This window comes from Bos mutus, chromosome 1 (genome assembly GCF_027580195.1).
Source record: "Bos mutus isolate GX-2022 chromosome 1, NWIPB_WYAK_1.1, whole genome shotgun sequence".
In the NCBI taxonomy this organism is placed as follows: Eukaryota; Metazoa; Chordata; class Mammalia; order Artiodactyla; family Bovidae; genus Bos; species Bos mutus.
Genome location: NC_091617.1, coordinates 72,334,104 through 72,359,735, shown reverse-complemented (window position 1 = coordinate 72,359,735; position 25,632 = coordinate 72,334,104).

Genomic DNA, 25,632 nt, shown 5'->3' with positions numbered 1-25,632 from the left:
CTGATGTGGTGGAGAGAGAACTAGACAGAAAGTCAAAATATTAAGTTCATTTCAAGAACCAACTCGTCATTTGTGGAAATGGGTAGGTGATTTCCCCCAGCAGGGCCTCAGTTCTTCCCAGTGGCTGCACAGTGAGAGAGAGAGATCAGCCTGACACAGGGCCCCTGGGTAGTGGCTTCACACACCGGACACTATCTCCTGTTTCTCCACATTTTCACGGTGGGTCAGGAATCTGGCTGAGGTTTAACTGTGGGCTCAGCTCCAGGAATCTCCCGAGGCTGCAGGCAGGATGCCCACCATCCACCACTCACTGGGGCTGTAGTCAGCCGAGGCTCAGCTAGGAGAGCCACTGCTTCCAGGCTGGCTCCCAAGGCTGCTGGCAGGCTCAGAAGACCACTTCCAAGCTCACTCATGCAACTGCTGGCAGGCCTTGGTTTCTCACTCTAGGGGCTGCTCTTCAGGCTGCCTCACATCCCAGTAGTTGGCTTTCCTCAAAGCAAGAGATTCAAGAGAGAGAGGGACAGAGACAGAGAGAGATGGAGGACCCAAGACAGAAGCAACCTTCTTTTTATAAGCTAATCTTAGAAGTGACATGCATCAGTTCTGCCACATTCTACTCCCTAGTGGGCTGGTCACTAAGTCCAGTCTATACTCAGGAAGAAGGGGCCTGAGCTCTGCCTCTTGAGGGGCATCGTATCAGAGAACTGTGGACACAGCTCTAGAACTACCATAGGGAGTTAGAGCCAATGATCTGTAAAGTTTCCAAGGCCATGACTCCGGCTCCCCACCCTCCATCCCAGAGCATCAGGCATGATGGACATAAAAGGATCAGACCTTTCTCCCAGTGGGCTATGTTCTCAGGAGAGAGGACCTGGAGAGTGAGAAGGTGCGCTCCTCAGAGGGATGTATAGATCGGAAGGGCTATGAACCTTGTGAGTGAGCCCAGTGCCTTAGCACAGCTGCTCAAAGAGTTCTGTTGGCCTGTGAACACAGCACCTGATGTGGGTGTCCCCCCATGGCCCACAGGTGCAGGTAATGCAAAATGTCTGGCCACCCTGATGGTCTAAAGCCAGGCAGCTGGGTGAGGAATCCTCGCTAGCCCACAGCAGGGACAGGCTGGCAGGGATGCCCCAGATCTCCCTCATCCCTCCAAAGGGATGAGGATGAGAGATGTTGTGGCATCCGGGTGAACCAGGAGGAACAGAGTCAGTGTCCTCCTGTGGACCAAGAAAAGAAGGGAGCAGAAACTCATTCAGAGTCAAATTCTTTTAAGGGGCCTTGTTGTAGCGTGAGGTCAATAGCCTAAGCTTGGCATTACCCAGATCTGGGTTTGAATATTGGTTCTATTGTTACTAACATCTCCATGCTTGTTTCCTTATTTACAATATTGGTATACCAAGACAGTCTAAACCACAGTGCCATGAAAATTAAATGAGATGACCCATTAAGGCCCTTAGAACAGTGATTAGCACATAATTAGTACTCATAACTAACATATTATTACTAACTTTGGGATTACAATAGACATCAGAGTTCATACCCAGTTCAAGTGCACACCTGGCAGGGGAAACCCCCCTAACTTACTGTGACAGATGACAAAGGCTTCTCGGGGCACTACTTGAATGCTTTGAGAGCTTGGGAGCTGACTGCCTGCCCTGGACATCTGCTGACCCACAGATGAAGAGCTCACATTAGATCTAGAGCCAGCCATAGAGCACAGTGCCAACCCACAGGGGGACAGTTCGGACCAGACGTAGGGCCAAAATCAGCCTCTCTGTGGCCGCCCCCTTCACCTCCATCCTTTTTGCATCCCAGCAACAAACAATAGCTTTGAATTTCAAATAGCCCAATAACATATCAAAGGAAAAAATATAAGCATAATATCCAATTTCAGCCTATGTAAAGCCTCATTGGCGATCCCCCAAACATTTTATTGATACTTATGCTTACTTGCATCTTGTTTCCTTTCAAAGTTAAGTCATAATTGAAACATTTAGTCTAAAATCCTGTGTACTAAGGTGATAGGTAAGGAAGATGTTTGTCTACAAAGCTAACTGAAACAGTTCAGACTGGGAGTGTATGAGTGGGTGTGGGTATTTGAAAGATGCTGTATTGTGTGTTTATTTATTAAGGGTGATCGTGTTTATGCATACATGGGAGTGAGTGGTGGGCTTCCCTAGCGGCTCAGAAGTAAAGAATTTGCTTGCCATGCAGGAGACATAGGAGACATGGCTTCCATCCTTGGGTCAGGAAGATCCCCTGGAGGAGAACATGGCAACCTACTCCAGTATTCTTGCCTGGAGAATCCCATGGACATGGACAGAAGAGCCCGACAGGGTACAGTCCATGGGCTTATACAGTCCAAAGAGTCAGACGTGACTGAGCGTGCACAGGAGTGAATGGCATGGGTAGCTGTGTGTGTGGGGGGGAATGTGTGCAAGGGGGTGCATACCTGTGGGAGTGGATGTGGGTGGAGTGAGGACCATCCAGGTGCTCTCTGGCCAGGGTACAACATTCCCCCCTGCAAAGCAGTCACAAAATTGGGAGCACGTTTCTCCTCCTACCAAATTCCTCACTCTCCTCAGGAAGCTGCGTGCTTGGCCAGGATTTGAGGTTTCTTTCATTGAGGCCTCTGGAGACACATTCCAATGGTGAACACAGAACACAAACCCAAGAAATAAAATCACACCTAGCACCTGAAAGGAGTCAAAACCCTGGGGGAGGAACCAAAGGTTCAAAGTTCCATAACTCACACTCTTTGGAAAGAGAGGAGGCTCGCCTCTCCCACACCCCAGATTCCCAGTTTGAATTTTTTAAATCAACCTTATGAGCAAACATCTGCCACTCTCCTTCTTTTGAGGGAAGGGTGAAGATCGGGATAAGGCATCTTTGTGTTTTCATTAGGTATTTTAGCAAATGCAATGAGGACATTCAGATACGATTTCCCTGTTTTGTACACACAGAGAAGTCTATGCTAAGAGGATTACTTTCCTGGAGCCACATCCTTCCGAAAGGCCCTGGTCAAAGGAGACTCTTGTTAAACAGCATTTTCTCTAATTCCTCGGGCTTTCTTCCTGGCCTCAAAGTGCAGACATCTTGCCCACTCCTGAATCCACCCACCTCACAGACTTCGGGATAAAGTTGGTCCGGCCCCTCCATTCTCCTCTGGCCCCTGGTTTCTTAATAAAGCTGAAGATGAACATTAGCACTTGGTTCAACAGCATTCGAAAGGGAAAGGGCAGCCCTGTCCAACCCTCGACACCCCCTCGCTGCCCCCATAGAAAGATGTAGCCTTTTTGCCTCTGCGCCAGTGAATGGCTCTTCGAAGGTTTTCATTAGGGCTGGGTCTGCTGGTGCAGAAAGCCTCACAGATGTTGACATTTTTTTCATCCCTGGGTTAAGATGTCTTCCATAAGCTTTTATTCCCCATTTGTTACTTCTTTATTATCCAGGAGGTTTGGCCGCCTCCCTCTTCTCATTTCTCTGAAGAGAGCAGCGGTAGCTGGGCCTGTCATTATCTCGGCCCTTTTCTCTGGACTCCAGAGGCGGCCAGGGCCTCAGGCCCCATTGTGGGGGACAGCGGGGAGCTGAGGCAGGCCGGTCACTCCGCAGACCCTTTTGTGAAGCAGCCCCTCCTCCCCGCGGCGTGGCTCCGGGATGTGAAAGGTCAGGGGGCACACGAAGCTTCCATACCTGAGCTTTTGTTGAGGGCTGGAGGCAAATGTTTCCAGAAGCAATGTTTGGGAAAGCCGCCTAGAGACTGCCTCCTCCCTGTTACAGTCACAGCTGTACCACCCCCTTGGGGCTGGGACCAAGGGCATTGGGGAATTTGTTTACATCATCTGTCCCCAGAATGTCCTGAGAAAAATTTTTTTATCCTGAGGTTGGCTCAGACATGAATTTGAATGGAAGCCTGAAGTCTCTGAGATGCTGAGAAAAATCCTTTATGATACATAGAGTGTTCTGTTGATTTTAACTATCCTTTGTCCTTTAGTCCTGGCAGCCTAGAGTCAACCTGCAACCTCAGCTTCCTCATCTTTTAAAGGGGAATAATACCTCTTCTTCTGCCCACTTCATACAGCTACTCTGGTTATTCTGTGAATCTGATGAAGTCATACAGAAATTGTTTTTCCAAATTGTAGGACTGTATACAGTATCTTGCTCTGCAGTGGCTGTGTGGACCCTGACTTGAATATAAGCCGCTACAAGAGGCAGACTAATTTTTTCTAAAAATTATTGAGCAGAAATGCAAACAGATTGAAGGCTTGAGGCATTTGATTCCAGGCACTCTCTAGGCTTGATGTCCCGAGGGTGAGGGGAGGTCTCAGGGCAGGATAGACTCTGATGGCAGCAAACCTCTGAGGCTTGATGTTGTATTGTGCTCCCTAGAAGGCAGCTCCGGGAGGCTGGCTGGAGAAAAGTGATGTGTGCTTCTATGTAGGGAAAGATGAAAAAGGGCCCAGAGTTGCTCACTGAGAACCAGCTTGAAAGTGAAATTGTTAGTTGTTCAGTCAAGTCTGACTCTTTGCGACCCCATGGACTGTAGCCTGCCAGGCTCCTCTGTCCATGGAATTCTCCAGGTGAGAATACCAGAGTGGGTTGCCATGCCCTCCTCCAGGGGATCTTCCTGATCTAGAGACTGAACCCAAATCTCCTGCATTACAGGCAGATTCTTTACCTGTTGAGCCACCAGAGAATCACCAGCTCAATATGAGTCAGTTAAGACATGACCGGAATACTCCAAGAGGAACCTCAGCTGCCTTGTGGAAGGAAGGGGTCCTCTAGCCTGCCCTGAGTGTTGGGTCCTTTCTGGACATCACATTTCAAGGAAGCTATGTAGGTCCAGGACCCTGCTCAAGGGAATGAGATAAGTCACTCCGAGGACTGGCCGGAGGAGCTGAGGCTGCATCCTCTGCTGAGAGCTGAAGCACTTGTGGGACAGGGGAATTGAGCTCAGTCTGTGTGGCAGTGAGGGCTGGAACTGAGCTGGGGAATGAAAGCTGAAGTGAAGATATTTTGAGAATTTCAAAGGAAAATACTTCAAATGGTTATCAGAACTGTGTAAAATGAAGTGGACTACTTTATGAGGTAGTGAACATTCCGTCACTGGGGGTAATCCAGCAGAGTGGGATTTGTGGAAAAGATTCATCCCCTGAACATTTAAGGCTCACTCTGTTAGGCCTGGCAAGTTCTTCCCAATCCTGAAACTCCTGAAATGTTTCCATTCTTTGCATTTATCAAGAAATCATTTTCTAGTGATTGAGTTAAATACAGTCAGTGTACCCTTCCCATAATGATTCAGTAATGTACCCAATGAACAAAAGTGAAAAAAAGCAGATAGAATATAATTCAGAGTCCACACTCTGAAGAGCAAACTCCCTTAGTCACAGTTTTTTATTAGGATCAGCTGTGGTTGGCACAGTATACAAGTAGGGTAGGGAGTGGGGATAGTAGGTACTGCTGGGAAAAAAAAAAAAAAAATTCTGGCCTTGGAACCAATGAAACCATGATAGTGAAGAGAACAGGGCAAAACTTTAAAGGGAAAGAAGCTAAAAGAAAATCCCAAGAGTCATCTGTCCACATCTCTGTCTAGACCCTGAACTACATATACACAAAAAAGTTGAAAAGCAGCTAAGCTATTGGAGAAAGATCTGAACTGATATCATCATTGTTGCTTAAGAAACAAAGTTTACAGTTTGAATTCAACCAAGATAGTTGCCTGATAAAATAAAAGAATTAACATCCATCAGAGAAAATTGCTAAATTCCAGAATCTACACAACTTTACATGCATAATGTCTAGAAGATTATCCAAAATTACTTAATACACATAGAACCAGAAAAATAGAACACATTATCAAGTTCAAAGAACATCAACTGGGACAAACATAAGAGGATATTTAAAGGCAAAAAAAAAAAGCAAAAAACTTAAATTTCATATCTTTTACAAAAATTAATTTTAAATAGAGCATAGATTTAAATGTAAAACATAAAACCATAAAACTTTTAGACAATAACACAGAAAAAAATTTAAAGACCGAGGGCTTAGTAAAAAGTTCTTATATGAAAAGCATAAAATAAAATATTTATTTTATTTTATTTTACCATAAAATAAAAAATTGATAAATTGGGCTTAATCAACATTAAAAGCTTTTACTCTGCAAAAGAACCTCGTAAGATCATGAAAAGACAAGCATAGACTGGGGGAAAAAAAAAACTTTTCTATCTGAAAAAGAACTTATATCTAGAATATATTTTAAAACTTGCAAATGGAGTTTACTCCCCAGTAAAATAACCAAACAATCCAGCTAGAGAATGAACAAAGGCATGAAGAGACATTTTACTGAAGAGGACTTAGGGATGTAAATAAGTATATGGAAAAATGTTAAATATCACTAGCCATTAGAGAGCTGCAAAATAAGATCATGATGGACTACCACTAGAGATCTATTAGATATGAAATTTTAAAATAATCACAATATCAAATGCTGGCAAGGATGCAGAGAAACTGGACCTTTCATATGTTACTGCTGGGAATGCCACTTTGAAAAACAGCTTGGCAGTTTCTTTAAAACCTAAACATATACATACCAGACCTCACAGCACTTGTAAATAATTATAGGCATATACCCCAGGGAAATGAAAATCTATGTCAACACAAAAACCTATACAAGATTGTTCTCAGTCCCTGTATTTGAAACATCCTCAAACTGAAAACAACCAAAATCTCTCTCAGTAAGTGAATATTCAAACAAACAGGGGTATATTCATATCATAGAATACCATTTAGCAATAAAAAGAAAAGATATATCGATACATACAACCATTTGGATTGATCTCAATGGCACATCCTGAGTGAAAAAGCCAAGCTCAAAAGGCCATATTCTGTATGATTTCATGTCTATAACACTCTTGAAATAATAAAATTATGGTGATAGAAAGCAGATTAGTGGATGCCAGAGGTTAGGGGTGGTGGAGGAGGGGGATGACTATAATTATAAAGAGGTAGCACAGGGGAGATCTTTGCCGAGAGGGACTAGTTCTGCATCTCAACTGTGGTGCCTGTTCCATGAACATATGCATATGATAATGATACACACACGCTGTGCCACTGTCGAATTCCTGGTTTTAATATGTTACTATAACCACCAGGGGAAACTGGGTGAAGGGTTCATGGGGCCTCTGTCCTACTTTTATAAGTTCCTGTGAATTGATTATAAGTTTAATAAAATAGCTATTGTATTTCTACATAAAAGTAATGAACAAAATTAAAAAAGAAAATTCAACTCCGCTTACAAACAGTATGAAAAATACTTAGGAATAAATTTAAAGAAAAATGTGCCAGATCTGTACTCTGAAAACTGCAAAATACTATTAAGGGAAATTAAAGAAAACGTAAGTAAATGGAAAGACATACCATGTTCATAGATTTCAACATTGTTAAAATGTTTATTTTCTCCAGATTGATCTGTAGATTTAATGCAAGCCCAATCAAAATCCTAGCAAGCTTGTCTTTGAAGAAATTGATAAGCTGATTCTAAAATTATATGGAAAAGCAAAGAATAAAAAAAAGAGTAATCTTTAAAATATAAACAAGTTTTGAAGAAACTGCATTCCCCAATCTCTGTAATTAAGTAATCAAAACTCTGTTGCACTGGCATAATTATAAACATATAAATCAATGGAAGAGAAAAGAGTCCAGAAATAAATTTGCAGTCGTATAGTCAATCGACTTTTTATAAAAGTCCCGAGGTACTTCAATGGGGAATGAATAGTGTTAAGAAAGATCTTATAATCATGGAGAAAAAAAAAACTGAATTGTAAACCTTACCTCATACCATATACAAAATAGTCAAATGGATCATAGACCTAAACATAAGAAAGAACTGCAATAATAAAATTTCTAGAAGAAAACATGGGAGAAAATCTTCGTGATATTGTGTTGGCAAAGATTACCAAAACATGACACAAACTGCATGAATTGTACAATATATATATAAGAAAATGGACTTCATCAAAATTAAACTTTCATTCATCTAAGGACACATTTAAAAGTGAAAAAACAAGCCACAGGCTAGGAAGAAGTCTCTGCACAATACCTAACTGGTAAAGGACTTGTTTCCAGGATAATAAGAAAGCAAATAATGCAATTAAAAATGGGCAAAAGATTTGAAAAGGTGCCTGCTCAACATAGATATATGACTAGCCAATATGGACATGGCTGACTAGTCATCAGGGAAATTAAAGCCACCATGGAATATCATTGCAGACTCACTAGAATCGGTAAAATTGAGAAGACTGTCAGTACCAGTTTGTGAGATGGGAGAATACACTGCTGGTGGGAGTACACAATGGCACAGTCTCTTTGAAAAAGTGTTTGGCAGTGTCTTATAAGGTTAAATGTATGCCCATCATCAGTTCAGTTCAGGTCAGTTCAGTCGCTCAGTTGTGTCCAACTCTTTGCAACCCCATGAATCATAGCACGCCAGGCCTCAACCCAGCAATTTCACTCCTAGGTATTCACCCAAGAGAAACGGAAAAATATGTCCACACAAAGACTCGTGTGCAAATGTTTATAGCAAACTTATTCATAGGCACATATTTTTAACAGCCCAAATCTGAAAACAGCCCAAATGTTCTTCAATAAGTGAATAGACAAATGAATTATAGTTATCCTATGATATACTGCTAGGCAATAAAAAGAAACAAAAATATTGATACATGCAACAACATAGATGAATCTCAAAACCCAGACATTGAGTAAAAGTAGTTAAACACAAAAGACACTGTGTACTGTGCTGCTTCATTTTATAGAAAATTCTAAGAAAGGCAAAACTATAATGACAAGATTTGCAGTTGCCTGGAGCATGGGGTCTGGAGACGGTGCTGACTGTGATGGGGCTTGAGAAAACTCCTGGGGATGACAAAAATGCTCTGTACCTTGACTGTGATAGCAGCTATATGACTGTACACAATTGCCAAAACCCCATCAAACTGCATCCATTAAATGTGTAAATATTATTGTATAAATGATTCTAAAGGAAATCAACTGTGAGTAGCATTAGAAGGACTGGTGCTGAAGCTGAAGCTCTAATACTTTGCCTACTTGACTCAAAGAGTTGATTCATTGGAAAAGACCCTGATGCTAGGAAAGATTGAAGGCAAAAGGAGATAGGGGCAGCAGAGGATGAGATAGCTAGATAGCATCACAGACTCACCAATATGGGTTTAAGCAAACTCCAGGAGTTGGTAGAAGACAGAGGAGCCTGGTGTGCTGCAGTCCATGGGGTTCCAAACAGTTGGACACGACTTAGTGACTAAACAACAACAACAATTTTAAAAAATGCTTTGACCTAAAAAATTAAATATAGTTATGGGTCACTTATTATTAGCATGAACAACCCACTGCTACCACATTGAATGGAGTCAAAAACAAGAGAACAAGACACACACATGATAGTTGGTCCCGTGCCCTTACCACAGGCTTTCTGAAACACTGAAAAGCATTAAAGAGCCTTGTTTACCACTTTTGCGAATCCCTGGTGGCCCAAAGACCCCACACTAAGAATGAATGGAAGAGATGCTCCCCTTGGTCACAATGTTCTCTGAGGGAACATGTAAAAATGCACCCAAGAAACAGGACCACTTGTCCTTTCCAGAATGTGAAGTCATACCTTCTCATGGAAGTAAACTAGTGGAGATTAACGCACAAGGGTATTTGATGAGGCTAAGCCCCTGAGCAGAGCTGCCTTCCTGTCCACTTGGCCAGGAAACATTTCTGTAAAGATTTCCTGGAGTCACTTAGGAGACAGCAAAGAAATGCCCCATTCGGGCAGGACTGAAACACTTAGAAAGTAGTCCTAATTAAATTTACATGCAAATTGCCAGTCACAGTGGGGCAGTTTTTTAGATTTTCAAATTAGCTGCTATACAAGGCAAAACCAAAAATGGATTTGGTTTAAATAAACATGAAAAAGGAAGGTTTCATCTTTTCCTCCCCTCCCACGGTTTCTGCACATCACTCTCTAACACTTTGAGGGGCAGGGCAGATGCAACTCAACATTCAATACATAAATTACTATGCACCAGCAGCGATACTAGAGACCCGGCCACCGAGAGGAGTCAAATGTGGTTTCTGACCCTGAGAAATCCACAGAGTAGGGTGGGGCAAAAAGCACAGAACAAAGACCCCCTGTGGCGACAGGGGCGGGCAGTCAGTTCTGATTGGGTTAGGAGCTTGAGGACTGTGTCCCACAAAGGAGAACACTACACAGAACCCTGAAGAATGAGACAGACTTAATAAGTAGAGAAGATGAAGAGACAGTGGCAGGGGAAGCAACAGATACAACATCGTGGGGCAGGACCTCATGCTCTGTTTGAGGGAATCATGGGTATTTTGATGGTGCAGGAGTTTAACGGGAGGCAAGTGGGAAAGTAATGAATGAAGAGCTGACAGTTAGTATTTTAGCTTTTTGCTGTCTGGTTTTTGCTGTGCTTGGGCAGCAGCATTCCAGCCCTGCTTATGCCCACAGGGCCACTCCCTCGGGAGTTTAGATCCAGCAGGACACCCCAGTACTGTTCATTCAGAGAGAAAGGCCGGAAGTTAGCTCTGAATGAAGAATCCTCTTTTGAGCCAGATCATCTATGACACTGGATCCACGTACTGAAGTCCACAAGGCCATGAAATTTTCCCAACGTGTTCATTCAGGTTCCAGTTAAATGGGCACTAATAGTCCTTTCTGTGTGTGTGCTCACACACACACAGAGTAAACCTACCTAGCACCTTTCTCTTTATTTACAAAGCGCTTTCTCACCTGTTAACCAGTGGAGTCTCCCAATGCCCTCATGAGTTAGAGGGCAGAGAAAACACACCCTATTTTATAGGGGAGGAAACAGGCTGGAGCTGCCATGGGTTAAGGCCCATGTTCCCTGTCACAAGTGAAGTGAAGTAAAAGTCGCTCAGTCGTGTTCGACTCTTTGCGACCCCATGGACTATATAGTCCATGGAATTCTCCAGGCCAGAATACTGGAGTGGGTAGCCTTTCCCTTCTCCAGGGGATCTTCCCAACCCAGGGATCAAACCCACAAAGTAGCCACAGAATATAAACACCATCTGAAGGGCAGGGGGAGAAGTGATTTACTGGCCAGATCTCCATGCATTTTTTTTTAGGGTAGACTTTCATCAGAATGTCAAAAAGTCCACTTTCCTGTAGACCTCTGAAAAGTTGATTTTGATCAGATCAGCCAGCCCCACAGTGTTAAAAGTCTTGTCTTCTGGTTTTTCCTGCTAAGGACATGAAATTCACATTAGTGATTAACTTATTCTCAGAATGGACTTGTGATTGTTGTTCAGTTGCTAAGTCATGTCCAACTCTTTGTTCTCATGTTAATGCTTGTTAATAACTCCTCTTCCAATCCCTCTTTGTGACACCGAATCATAGAGCACTGATGCTGGTAGGGCCGTAGAGGCACCAGTAATGTGGTTTCAAAGGATTTTCACTTACTAATCAGCATCTATCATTGCATTTGATCATAAGCAGTGAAGCACCTAACAGCCTGGATCGTTATTCCCCTCTGACAAATGAAATAACTACAACAAAAAGAGGCTGAGTCGCCTCTCCACAGGTCAGAGAGCCAGGTTCGAACACAGGTCTCAGAACCCCCTGCCGACGTTCAGTCTACTACACCAAACCCCCTTTCCCTTCCTCGCTGCAGATTAGGTGATATTTACAACATCCCTGAACTTCACAAACGGGAAATTGCAGCTCATAGAGGATCAGAAATCTGACTGGCCTTGATGGCATTCTGTAGAGCTCCCTGCTTCTCACCAGCCCTAGAGAGAGGGGGAGACACAGCATTGCCTTTATGTGCCCTCATGAGGGTTGCTGCATGTCAGCCCCCATCTTAACCTAAAAATGACTGCAGGCCAATATCAAAAGGAAAGGAGAATGCCCACCTACACACTCATGGTAGCTGGCCACATTGTGCTGTCCGGGCCACATTGTGCTGTCCGGGCCACATTGTGCTGTCCGGGCCACAGCCGGTCGCTCCAGGGCATTCTTTTGAAACACATAATGGCATCCACCACTCCACCCCGCCCCCCCAGCTCCAGCCTCAGCTCCTGCTGACAGGCAGGCTCTGAAGCCAACAGGCTACAGCGTGAAGCAGCTCCCAGCAGGAGTCGGACGAGGCCGACAAGGTTACAGGTGCTTTTCATCCAGCCTTGCAGGAGAGCACCAACTTCCTGCTGCTAGAAATTTGTCTGCAAATTTTTGTCTTCATTCAAATCGATGGATGGAGGCCTGGGGACCCTGGGGTGATATGATAACTTGATTAAGCCCCAGGACAGATGACACGCTAACTCAAAGGCCATGTGCTCTCCTCCTTAACCTCTCCAAGGGAGACCGCAGGCTTTGCTGGTAATTGGCCCATTGTCCCTTCCACCGTGCTTCCTACAGAAGCCCACTAATCGCCACGACCCTGGGCTCCTCTCTGCAGCAGCCTTAAATGCTCTCAGAGCCATCAGACTCAGTGAGCTGTGAAAAATACCTGTGCAATGTGACATACCAGAGTCGTGATTTGAGCAGCCAAAAATGACCTCTACTGGAAACAATGACTTGGTAAGATACCTTTCCATCTTCCAGCCTGGGTGCAAATTGCAGCACATTTGGGGATGAAAGTCTGAGACAGTTTTGTTAAAAAATGTGTTCAAACTTTTAGAATGGTTTGTTCTCTTGGGGAACTAATCCCCCTATCTTTCATGTTTACCCAGTTCAGTGTCTTCTGTTGGACAAACCATTACTGAGAGTGTTTATGATCAACCATTTCCAGGTACTTTGGCATACGCTCATGTGAGTCTGCCCTGGGTGAGTCAATGTGTGGATGTTGTTTCTGGAACAAAAGTAAGGTTCAGGTCTGCCAAAGGAGGGAGAGAGCACTGAACAGAATGGATGGATGGGATCCATAGGTGGGTCAGCAGCCACAGCGATAGTTTGTTCCCCACCCCGCCCTCCACCCCACTCCTTTTTAAAATCTTCTGTCAGCCTTTTTTCATAGTTTCAGGGATTTTAGAGTTAAGAGGGAGTCCGAAGTGTATCTCCTCGATCCATTTTCTTTAGGAATATTGTGAAGGAATAAAATTCACTACTCAGGATCTCAGATGGGTTCACTTTGAGAGACGTCAAGAAACAGAGCTGTTACTGGCACTTGAAAATAAGCAAAGTACACATTAAAAGTTAAAGAAATGCTATTTTAAATTTTCACTCCTTATGATTTATTGCTTGAATCTCCCTGTAAGAAAAACGGCTAGGTATGCCAACAACACCGTTGCTGTATTTGTCATGGGAATGGAATGTCTTTTGAACTGCTAAAATAGATAATTCCAAGCCTGGAAGAAAAACAAGGGAGGGGGGAGGGGGAAGCATGGGAGAAAAAAGAGCCTCTCATTTTCCAATAATTGCAAAGGCCAGGAATGTGCCACAGTGGCACAGAGGACCACGTGGCGGGACGGCCTACAGTGGCGCACGCGCCTCCTCCCCCTGGTGCCAGGCTGGTGGTGGGAAGCCGACTGGAGATCGCTTCTGCCATCTGCCCAGAACCCAGAAGCTGGAGCATTTGCGCCTTTCTGCGAGGGAGAACTGTGTGTTTTCATCTTTGTCATCTTAAAGCGGGCCTCTTAGCGCCTAAGGGCAGCACGCACCCCGCTTATTGCGCGGGAGCCCTAGCTGCGCGCGGAGCCTCCTGCAGGCCCCAGGACTGGAAAGGCCTTCTAAAAGGGGGCGTTCCGCTCGGCCCTGTGCGCCTCCGGCCTTTGTCTCCGCTCGCCCCGCACAGGGGCTGAGGAAGGGGCTTTTTAAATGGCTTCCCGGAAACAAAGGGGGCCCAGGCGCCCGGCTTCATTACAGGCTCATCGGCCACACCGGCCGGCCGCCCCTCGCCCGCCCCACTCTGGCCACCATCGGGCCCCGCCTCGCTCTCGCTAGCCCGCCCGGGCCCACCGACCCATGAAGCTGGGCGTCGGTGGGGGGCGGGGGGTGCCTCTCCTCCAGGCCTCCCCTTCTCCACCCGCCTCCCCTAGCCTTCTCCACCCGCCTCCCCTAGCCTTCCCCAGCACTCCTCTCTTCCCGGGCCCTCCTCCGCTACCCCCATTCCCACCCTCACTGTCGCACCTACCCCCACTTCCACCCCCACTGTCACACCTACCCCGCGCTCCTGGCACGCCACCCCTCCCGCCCCAAGAGATGCTCCCACCCCAGAGCAGCCTTTTCCCGGTGGAGAGGCTCTTTCCCGCCTGAGGACAGGGGAAGGATTGCCTCTAAACTGCCTTGAGGGCCCACGTTGAGATGATCCAGGCCCTGACTCCTGCATGACCGCTCTCTGACCCTCCTTTGCTGTTGGCAGAACAGACTTGGCCGACCACAACTGGGAGTGGGGAATCCGAGGGCCCGGATTTTGTCGCAGAGAAGAGGTTAGCATGACCTCAAACATACTCTGGGAGCCACTTGTTAGGCAAAAATGGAGAAAGGCCACTTGTAAGGTGAGCAATAATGTATGTGTCCCTCCTCCTCCTAGTTCAGTTCAGTTCAGTTGCTCAGTCGTGTCTGACTCTTTGCAACCCCATAAATCACAGCACACCAGGCCTCCCTGTCCATCACCAACTCCCGGAGTTCACTCAAACTCAAGTCCATCGAGTCAGTAATGCCATCCAGCCATCTCATCCTCTGTCTTCCCCTTCTCCTCCTGCCCCCAATCCCTCCCAGCATCAGAGTCTTTTCCAGTGAGTCAACTCTTCGCATCAGGTGGCCAAAGTACTGGAGTTTCAGCTTTAGCATCATTCCTTCCAAAGAACACCCAGGGCTGACCTCCTTTAGAATGGACTGGTTGGATCTCCTTGCAATCCAAGGGACTCTCAAGAATCTCCTCCAACACCACAGTTCAAAAGCATCAATTCTTCAGCGCTCTGCCTTCTTCACAGTCCAACTCTCACATCCATACATGACCACTGGAAAAACCATAGCCTTGACTAGATGAACCTTTGTTGGCAAAGTAATGTCTCTGCTTTTGAATATGCTATCTAGGTTGGTCATAACTTTTCTTCCAAGGAGTAAGCGTCTTTTAATTTCATGGCTGCAATCACCATCTGCAGTGATTTTGGAGCCCAAAACAATAAAGTCTGACACTGTTTCTACTGTTTCCCCATCTATTTCCCATGAAGTGATGGGACCAGATGCCATGATCTTCGTTTTCTGAATGTTGAGTTTTAAGCCAACTTTTTCACTCTTTTCTTTCACTTTCATCACAAGGCTTTTTAGTTCCTCTTCACTTTCTGCCATAAGCGTGGTGTCATCTGCATATCTGAAGTTATTGATATTTCTCCCGGCAGTCTTGATTCCAGCTTGTGCTTCTTCCAGCCTAGCGTTTCTCATGATGTACTCTGCATAGAAGTTAAATAATCAGGGTGACAATATACAGCCTTGACGTACTCCTTTTCCTATTTGGAACCAGTCTGTTGTTCCATGTCCAGTTCTAACTGTTGCTTCCTGACCTGCATATAGGTTTCTCAAGAGGCAGGTCAGGTGGTCTGGTATTCCCATCTCTTTCAGAATTTTCCGCTGTTTATTGTGATCCACACAGTCAGAGGCTTTGGCATAGTCAAGAAAGCAGAAATAGATGTTTTTCTGGAACTCTCTTGCTTTTTCGATGATCCAGCAGATGTTGGCAATCTGACCTCTGGTTCCTCTGCCTTTTCTAAAACCAGCTTGAACATCTGGACGTTCACGGTTCATGTATTCCTAAAGCCTGGCTTGGAGAATTTTGAGCATTACTTTACTAGAGTGTGAGATGAGTGCAATTGTACAGTAGTTTGAGCATACTTTGGCATTGCCTTTCTTTGGGATTGGAATGAAAACTGACCTTTTCCAGTCCTGTGGCCACTGCTGAGTTTTCCAAATTTGCTGGCATATTGAGTGCAGCACTTTCACAGCATCATCTTCCAGGATTTGAAATAGCTCAACTGGAATTCCATCACCTCCACTAGCTTTGTTCATAGTGATGCTTTCTAAGGCCCACTTGACTTCACATTCCAGGATGTCTGGCTCTAGGTCAGTGATCACACCATCGTGATTATCTGGGTCGTGAAGATCTTTTTTGTACAGTTCTTCTGTGTATTCTTGCCACCTCTTCTTAATATCTTCTGCTTCTGGTAGGTCCATACCATTTCTGTCCTTTATCGAGCCCATCTTTGCATGAAATGTCCCTTTGGTATCTCTAATTTTCTTGAAGAGATCTCTAGTCTTTCCCATTCTGTTGTTTTCCTCTCTTTCTTTGCATTGATCACTGAAGAAGGCTTTCTTATCTCTCCTTGCTATTCTTTGGAACTCTGCATTCAGATGCTTATATCTTTCCTTTTCTCCTTTGCTTTTCGCTTCTCTTCTTTTCACAGCTATTTGTAAGGCCTCCCCAGACAGCTATTTTGCTTTTTTGCATTTCTTTTCCATAGGGATGGTCTTGATCCCTGTCTCCTGTACAATGTCACGAACCTCATCCCATAGTTCATCAGGCACTCTATCAGATCTAGTCCCTTAAATCTATTTCTCACTTCCACTGTATAAACCTCCTTCTAGTAGGTGGTGCTAAAATCCCAACCACGGTGTCTTTAGAGCAGGAACCCACTGCACCCAAGTGCCTTGGGAAGTGCCTCTGAAGTGATGCGGTCTGGGGAGTGGGTGGCCAGCGGCAGGCCAGCCCTTCCTTTGAGAGGAGGCTTGCTCCTATCTGCTGTTCCCCCTAACCCCACCTCAGAGGAACCTACAGAGCCCATGATAAGAGCACCGGCAGGTGCTCCACGGAGTCTTTGGAGAATGACCCAAAGGCATTCCAAGATGCTGTGATCATAAGGCGTGCAGACAAGTCAAATGGACCATTTCATGTGAAACCAGCGAGTCATGGGAATAGACACATCTTCATGGGGGGCATGGAGGACTATTTCAGACTGAACCCTTGCTGTGCTCCTTTCTTGCAGAGGACCAGACCAGCACCCGCAGGATAGGGGTGAAAGAACATTCACCATCAGAGTAAGAGCACAGCCTCCCAGGGGAACTTTCCAAAGGACCAAAGAGCCACTCCTGTTCCTCAGTGCTATCCTGGGGCTGCCTCTATTAGTGAAGGCTAACAGAAGGCTGCCTCTATTGGTGCCCACCCAGAGGACTGGTATTAACAGTGGACCATCAGGCTAGGCAGGACAGGTGGGAAGCACAAACCCACAGGGCTCTGGGAGCAGCTACGCATCCTGTCTGCCATCCCAGCAAGGTACTGTTGCTTCTCGCTTGCAGTTGGTGATGAGGAAGGTGAATTGTTTCCGAGTAGTGCAGACAGCAATTCAAGCTGGCGATAAGAAAACCTCACCCAGATCCCAGCCCACAGCCTGCAATGGGCTACTCCCTGGAAACAGTGAATGAAAATGTAGGACTGTGGCCCTGCAGACAGGTTATTACTCTCCTCCTCCATGCTATGCATACTGGGCACCAGTGATGCCCATCATTTGGATGTCGGCAGTTGTCCCAAGGTCCCCAAAGGAAACAGAGAAGAAGCAATAAATGGGAGTTTCTGGAGTGCACCATCTTTTTGTTGCTGGACTGATTTTCAGCCAACTTGGCTAATATATATGTTAACTTTTTGGTATTAATCTTCCCTTTGTTTACTTTGCCTCCCTGTTTTTTCCTACAGTGATCATGAATTGTGACGTTTTCTAAAATTATTAGAAAAGAAACAGGAACCCACTGGATAGTCTGAAAATTTAGATATCCAGTGAAGGAAAGTCCTAGTTGAGACTAAAATTGGCTTAAAAACTGCCCCCAAGGAACTTCCCTAATGGTATAGTGGCGGAAACTCCACGCTTCCAATGCCTGGGGCACAAGTTTAATCCCTGGTTGGGGAACTAGATCCCACTGGACCACAACTAAGAGTTTGCATACCTCAAGTAAAGATCCTGCATGTAGCAATGAAGATCAAAGATCAAGAGAGCCGCAGCTAAGATCCGGTGTAGCCAAATAAATAAAAACTGTGACAAGGTGTTGCAGCGCTTGGGCACTTGTGTAGGAGCAGGTGTGGGCGGTGGACGAGGAAGGGTTGCACATTCAGTCCTGGACCCCAGGTTTCTGCAGTTTCTCTGCTCGTGTCCTCTCGGACGAGATAACTTCACTTCTGACAGTGAACCTCGTCCAGAGACTCCCAGACCTGATGACCGGCAGCCAGTCTGTCCAACGTGAAGGTCACAAAGAGGCCACCCTGAAGAGGATTCACCACACAAGCCTTTCTCCATCTGGGATGGTGAATGAATGGTGGCTGGACTGTTGGAACGCTCTTAAAATACTTTTGATGAGCTGGCCTCAAGCAAGGTGGGCTGAGGCCCAGGGTAGATGATGCAATACTGACCCCTTCTTGTTCTGGCCTGGGAAGGAGGTAGACGGCTTCCATGATGCGATTCCCAGCCCTGCTCAGTCAACCAGAGGTGGTGAAATTATCCAAGGGCCAGAGACCTTGCTCTGGCTGGAGCAGAATCCCATGGGCCCTCTTGAGTGGAGAACCTGTTTAATCTGGAGCAAAGGACCTGAGAATGAGTGGTATTTGTGTATACCTGGGGAAATGCTCTGAGGAGGGGAAAGATGTAAATGTTTATTGGTGGTGGTTTTAAAAGTCTGGGGAGGTATCTGCTAAATGAAAATTTGAGCATATATTTCATACTCAAATCCACTGGATATAATGAAATGGTCAATTTTAAGTCTCAAATGTTGCTTTTTTAAAACTCTATGAAAGTTTCCAAGTTAATTTTGTTCAACCTCCTATCTTAAACTCGGTAAAAATATTAACTGAACTGTTTTTGAACTCTGATTTTGAGCAAGTTAAAAATCTTATATCATTAGACTGATTTCTGAGGCCTATAAGATTTCTTTCCAGTGGCGTAGGGCCCATCTGCCAGTTGCGGCTAAATCAGTGCACTGGTGTATGGGCTGGTTTTGATATCTAAGATTCGGTACATTTATAAAACTAGTATTTTAGGTTAACATCTTTTTTTTTAGTTGGTCTTCAGTCTAATTCATATTTTTTGAAGCTATAACATACTTGACACTTTAATAGGCAGTCTGCACTGATAATGCCACAGAGTGTCACAATTGAGTAACTGTGGATGATATTGAGTTTCTAGAACTTACAAGAACAGAGTTATGTGACACATCTCCTTTATATAAAAAGTATATTAAATATATAGTCTATATTACATATAATAATATAGAATATTCTATATTATTCTATATTACATATAGTTTCCGTGGACTAGTCACTCTCCTTATTAAGACTGGCATTCAAAAGTTGTCATCACAATAACCATTATATTCTTTTTTATTAGTATATTAATAGCACTTTATACAACATTTGCGTTGTTATTTATGCATTCAGCAAACATTTACTGATTTCCTCCAATGTGCCAGGTTCTATGCTAGGGACCAGAAATTGAAGTGAGTCAGCATTACTTCTGTTACTGAAGTGACATTCAGTAGAAGATAAAAACGGGGAAGCAAATAAAGATGGGAACATGTTATAAGTGTTAAAATACAGAAATGAACAATGAGCCAAAAGGAAGATGGTGCAAGCTCTGCCCAGAAGAGGGAAAAGAAAGTAGGACCATCTTCCGAAAGGAAGGCTCCCAGCCTTTAACTGTCAGTCACTCTCTGGATGTTACCACAGCCTCGTGGGTGGCCTCCCAGCTGCCACACTTACCACAAGGCTAAGAAGGCATTTGATGGAGTGTGGGAGAGTGTGCTCCCCACCCAGGCCTGCAGTTCTTCAGGAGTGGGGAATAGCCATTCTGATTGAAAGTGACAACCAGTCCTCTGTAAGATGTCAACAGGAACCCTCAAGCAATTACCAATAAAGAACACATTCATTTCCCAAACATCAACATTATGAAGGAAGGTCTTCTACTGAATGACACTCATGAATTCTGACCTCTGCCCTTGGCTGGTGACCCGAGCGTGAAGATGATCAAAGCTGTTGCACTTGCTGTTCCTTCTGCCTCAACCACTTAGAAGTGGATTCATCGAGGAAACCCTCCTGATGGCCGTCAACTGTGGGCTCTCATGGCGCCTTCTGCTTCATTCATTTAGACTGAAATCCACTGAGCATCTGCGTGTGCACGTGCATGCATGCTCAGTCGTGTCAGACTCTGCAAACCCGTGAGAGTAGCCCGTCAGGCTCCTCTGCCCATGCAGTTTTCCAGGCAAGAATACTGGAGTGGGTTGCCATTTCCTCCTCCAGGGGATCTTCCCAACCCAGGGATCAAACCTGTGTCTCCTGTATCTCCTGCACTGACAGGCAGATTCATTGCTCCTGAGCCACCTGGGAAGCCCCTCACTGAGCATTTACCACCCGGCACACATTAGGGCCACAGTAGGGAATAGACCAAACATCCTGCCTCCAAGGAGCTTATATCCTAAGGGAGGGGAAAGGAAAGCAAATAAATAAGGGAAATACAGAGTGTGTTATATAGTGGAGAGTTAGTGGGAGCTCCCCTGGTGGGGAGGAGTATCATATAACAATGTTTAGACTTGCCAATGCATGGTGCTAATAGAAAACAGACTGACTTAGTACTTTTCATGATTATTTTTTAATTTTCTACAGATGATGCACCTCCTTATTACCTGGACCCAGTACAGGCTCCCCACCCCCACCACTGAATTGGTAAATCACTGAATTAAAGAGAGATAAGTGCTCACAGACATAGAAAACAAACTGATGGTTACCAATGGGGAAGGGAGGGGGGAAAGATAAATTAGGAGTCTGGGATTAACACATACACACTGCTATATATATAACAGATAAATTATAAGGACCTACTGTATAGCACAGCAAACTATATTCAATATTTTATAATAATCTATAATAGAAAATAATCTGAAAAAGCGTACATAGGTACGACCGAATCACTTTCCTGTACCCCTGAAACTACCACAAGGTTGTAAATCAACTATGCATGCTAAGTCGCTTCCGTCTTGTCCGGTTCTGTGCAACCCTATGGATCGTAGCCCGCCAGGCTCCTCTGTCCACAGTATTCTCCAGGCAAGAATACTGGAGTGGGTTGTCTTGCTCTCCTCCAGGGGATCTTCCTGACCCAGGGACGGAATCCAAGTCTCATACGTCTCCTGCATTGGCAGGTGGGTTCTTTACCACCAGCGGCATGAAAATTACATATTTGAAGAATGGTAAGTACACTGGAGAAAATAGCAGGGATGGGGACAGTGGGTATAAATGGGGTAGGTTGCGACTTTACACAGGGTGATCAGGGAAAACCTTACTCAAGTGACATTTAGCTTGTCTAATCTTGGAGGCAAAGAGTTCCCAGCAGAAGAAACAGTTAGTGCAAAGGTCCTGAGGCAGGAGAGAGTGAACACAGTGGAAAGCGTAGTAGGAGATAGAAAGATCATGGAAGGACAGAACACACGTGGTTTGAAGGCCTTTGAGATGAATGTGGCTGAGGCTCCATGTGAGATGAGAAGGAAGAGACATGATCTAACCTATTTTTGAAAAGATTCCTCTGGGAACTGTGTACAGAATAGACTGAAGGCAGGAGGGGATCTTTGGGAAGGGTAGAAGCAGGAAGAACCAGTTAGAAGCCTTTGGCAATGTTCTAGCCAAACATAATGGTAGATTGGACCAATGTGATAGCAATAAAGGTGATGAAATGTAGGGCTCACAGGATCTGATGACACAATCAATTTGAGACATGAGCCTGAAAGAAGAATCAGAGAAGTTGCCATTAGCTGAGAAGGATGGGCGGTGGGGCGGGGGGTGGGGTTGCAGAATGCAGGCAAGAGGGGATTTGTGTGCTGGTGGGGCAGGGGCAAGCAGGAGCTCGGTTCTGGAATAGATGTGTGTTAGCTGCCAAATAGAGTTGCAAACAGGCCTTCTTGAGTTCAGAGGAAACACAACCTTGGAAGTTAGCGCATAAGTCTCATTTAAAGTCTTGAGGCTGGGTGAGTGATGACAGAGAGGGGAGAGGCACTCAGACTGAGCCTTGTCATCTTCATCAGGAAGATGAAGAGAAGCCAGCAAAACTTTGAGGTGGAGCAGGCAGAAGTGGAAGGAGAGCCACATGAGGATGATGTCTCAGAAACTGTGAGAGAAACTTCTCAAGAGAAGGAGGGGCCACTGTGTCCAATGCTGTGGACAGGTCAAGCAAAGTGAAGAAGGACCAGGAACTGGCCATTGGATTTAGCAAAATGAGAACATTGGAGACCCTGTCAAGACAGTTTTGAGAGTGACAGTCTGACTGGAGTGGATTCAAAGCAGAGTGGGAGGAGAGGCTATGGAGGTGATAAGTACAGACGACTGTCTACATGGTTTAGCTGTAAAAAGGAGAGCTCCAGGGCCAACTTCCTGGGGGAGGAAGTGGAGTCAGGAGAAGGTATATTTAGATGGGGGGGATTAACAGCAAGGCTGATGCTGTTAGGAGAGACCTGGCAAAGAGGGAAAGATGGGTGGGACAAGAGAGAGAAGAGAGACACGGGAGCAATGTCTGAGAACCCAGATGGACGTGGGGTGGCTCAGGCAGTTGGAGGGGCTGGCTTCAGCCAGGTGTGGAAAGCTCATCCTAACAGGACAGAGACAGAGACAAGGGCACAGACGTAGGCTCGGGGTGGGGCAGAAGTGATGTGGAGACAAAGGCCGTGCAGGTTGCCTGACTACTTTTATCTTGCCTGCAGTGAAATAGGGGCTTCCCTGGTGACTCAGTGGTAAGAATCTATCTGACAATGCAGGAAACTTGGGTTCAGTTTCTGGATCGGGAAGATCCCCTGGAGAAAGAAATGGCAGTCTCCTCTAGGATTCTTGCCCGGGGAATCCCATGGACAGTGGATCTGGCAGGCTACAGTCCATGGGGTCGCAAGAGCTGGACACGACTGAGCGACTAAACAACAACAGGGAAACAGAGGAGGGTAGGAAGTGAGACCATAAGCTCAGGAAGGTGGTACCTTGTCTCTTGCTATTGTTCTTCTGGTGCTAGGCACAGACAAGGTGTTCAAAAGGCACTTATGGGAAGATGAATGATTGAATAATTGATTAAATGTTCAGAATAAGCAGACTATCAAAGGACCTGAAACCTGTTAGCCTTTGCCTAAGGTCTCCAGCCAGATGCCCAGTGCCACTCTAACACACTTGTATCCGCAGCCGTCCAACCCCAGGGCTGCCCTGGCCACCTGATACGACTTCAGACCAATCCCTTCCCTGTGCTTTCTTCTCTTGCTGGCAAGCTTAGAAGGGCTGGACTTAAGGCCTCTTTGTAAAATGGAAGTTAGATTAAAACAAATTTATCTAATTTGAGATTAGTGAGGCATATCACATTTGTATCCATTCCTTGTCCTTTTCTTCTTTCCTAATTACCCTCTGGTTGTTATCGTATTTGTTGCCAAGCCCATCAAGGGGAGCACCTCCAAACCAGTGACATCACCCATAGTTAGAAGGGAAAGTTGGAAAACCACAGCAATGACCCCACTGCCTTTTACAGACATCAATAAAATTCAACTGCTTAGTCAAGCCCCCAGGAATATTTGTTTTATTAATATTACTAATATTCTATTAATATTACTAATAGTTTAAACTGTTCATAATCTTCTGGTCCAAGGCAGAGCTGTGGAGGAGGGTGGGGGTCCTGCCTGCGATGGGTTAAGATAGGCGTCCTGCCAGGTCCTTCAAGTCTGACGGTCTGGGTGCTCATCCCAGGACCACACAGCCTGGAGCCCGTGGGGAGGGAGCTCCTTGCCACACTGCACTCAGCCCGAACCACAAACCCACGGCAGCTCCAGGGCTCCAGTAATCCAGCCCAGTGCTCGCCAGCACGCAGCCTCCTATGCATCCACGTCAGGTAGTCTCCAGCTTCATGGGGGCTTGTGGGTTTAAAAGCAAATTGCCAGAAAAGCTTTGGCCCAATTGTCTGTAAAGACCTGTGTGTCTAGTCACCTTGTTGATCCTTACTTGGCATGCCAGATTCCCGCCCAGAGCGTTAGGGAGGGGCTGAAGGGGGTTGTCCGCCCCATCCACTCTTATATAACGTGTGACACAGTGACCTGGTGTTGCTTGGAAACATCTGCCGAAGGGCGACAGTCTCCCCGGGCACCTGACAGCCTGGGGTACAAGAACTTTCGTTCCTTCCCTGTCCGGCTTGAGAGCAGGCTTGAGGGGGAGGGGTAGAAATTCACATACTTAGTCAATACATACTCAGTAAGAACCTACCGTGTGCCAGGCATTGTTCTAGATGGCAGAGGGTGTGTGAGGAGCAAGACCAACCAATCCTATGCCTGTGGAGCTTGCATCCCGGTGAGGACTCGGGGGTGGAGTGGGGGTATCACGTGAGAAAACGGCTCCCCTTCCATCCAGTCCACTCTAGGGGGTGAGCTTCCTTTCCCCCCAACCCTTGCTCAAGGAGCAGGTGGAGCCCTGGGTCCTTTCAGACCTGTGTCCCCGGACTGAGGCACAGAGGCCTCCCCCTGAGCCTGCACCACCGGATCTGCTGAGGATGTCAGCCGATCCCATCTCCTCAGAAAGACTCGAAACCACTGGGCAATCAGGGAGATCAGCACCGCCACGGTTGGTGGCAAACCCCCGCCCGCTCTGGGGGAGCCTGCGGGGTCAGCTCCCTGCCACCTGCTTCCTGCCTCCGGAGCCACAGGGGAAATACTACCTCCTGGGGAGGTGGGGCCTGTCACCCAGATAAGCAGGCCTTGTTGGGCTGCCCACTTCAACAGGAAAACCCACTTTCTAAGAAGCAGCCTCCCTCCTCTCAGGGTTTTCCTGGCAAGTAGAAGCAGCATGAACACCTGCAGATAGCAGTGAGCTGGGGTGGATTAAAGCAAAGGCTGCTTAAACACCCACCCTTTCTTTAAATCCAGGGAAGCTTCCCAAATAAAACATTTTTAGAGGGGAAAAAAACAAACAAAAAAAACTTCAGGTCCACCACTGTTTGCAAAGAGCAGACAACTCAAGGTTTATCTTCTCCCTGTCATGGGCAATAAAAAGAGGCTCCTGACATTCATTCCCTTTAAGGAGTTTGTAAAAAACAGAAGGCAGCTGTACATGCTGCTTTGAGTATAAGGACCACAACCTCCCATCCTCGGGGCCATGCTCCCCACGTGCCCATGAGGGCAGTGCAGGGTTCGAGGGTGGATCTCCACCTCCTGGGGTGGGCCGTCACCTCAGTCAACTCCTAGTCAGCAAGTCACACAGGACAGACTTTCCAAATCACCTTGAGGAAACTCATCTCCTTTCTAAGTCTCCAGAGTGAATAAATTAAGACTTTGTATGTAACTGGAGGGAGGTTTTCCAGGCCAAACACAAGTCACTCCGTGGTATCATGAAATTTCTGAAGCTTAAAAAAAAAAAATCACCAAAATACAGAGACATTTGCATGATTCTTCTAATGCAAAATTAGTTTCTAGATCAATGGTTTTCAAATAGGGGAGGGGAGTGGAAGGGGAGAGAGACCATAACTTTTTAGGGACTTTTTCAAACTACATTAGTCATCGTCACCCCCAGCTCCAGAGTTTATGGCACACGCCCCAGGGGAGCCTCCCTGACCAAGAACCACTGT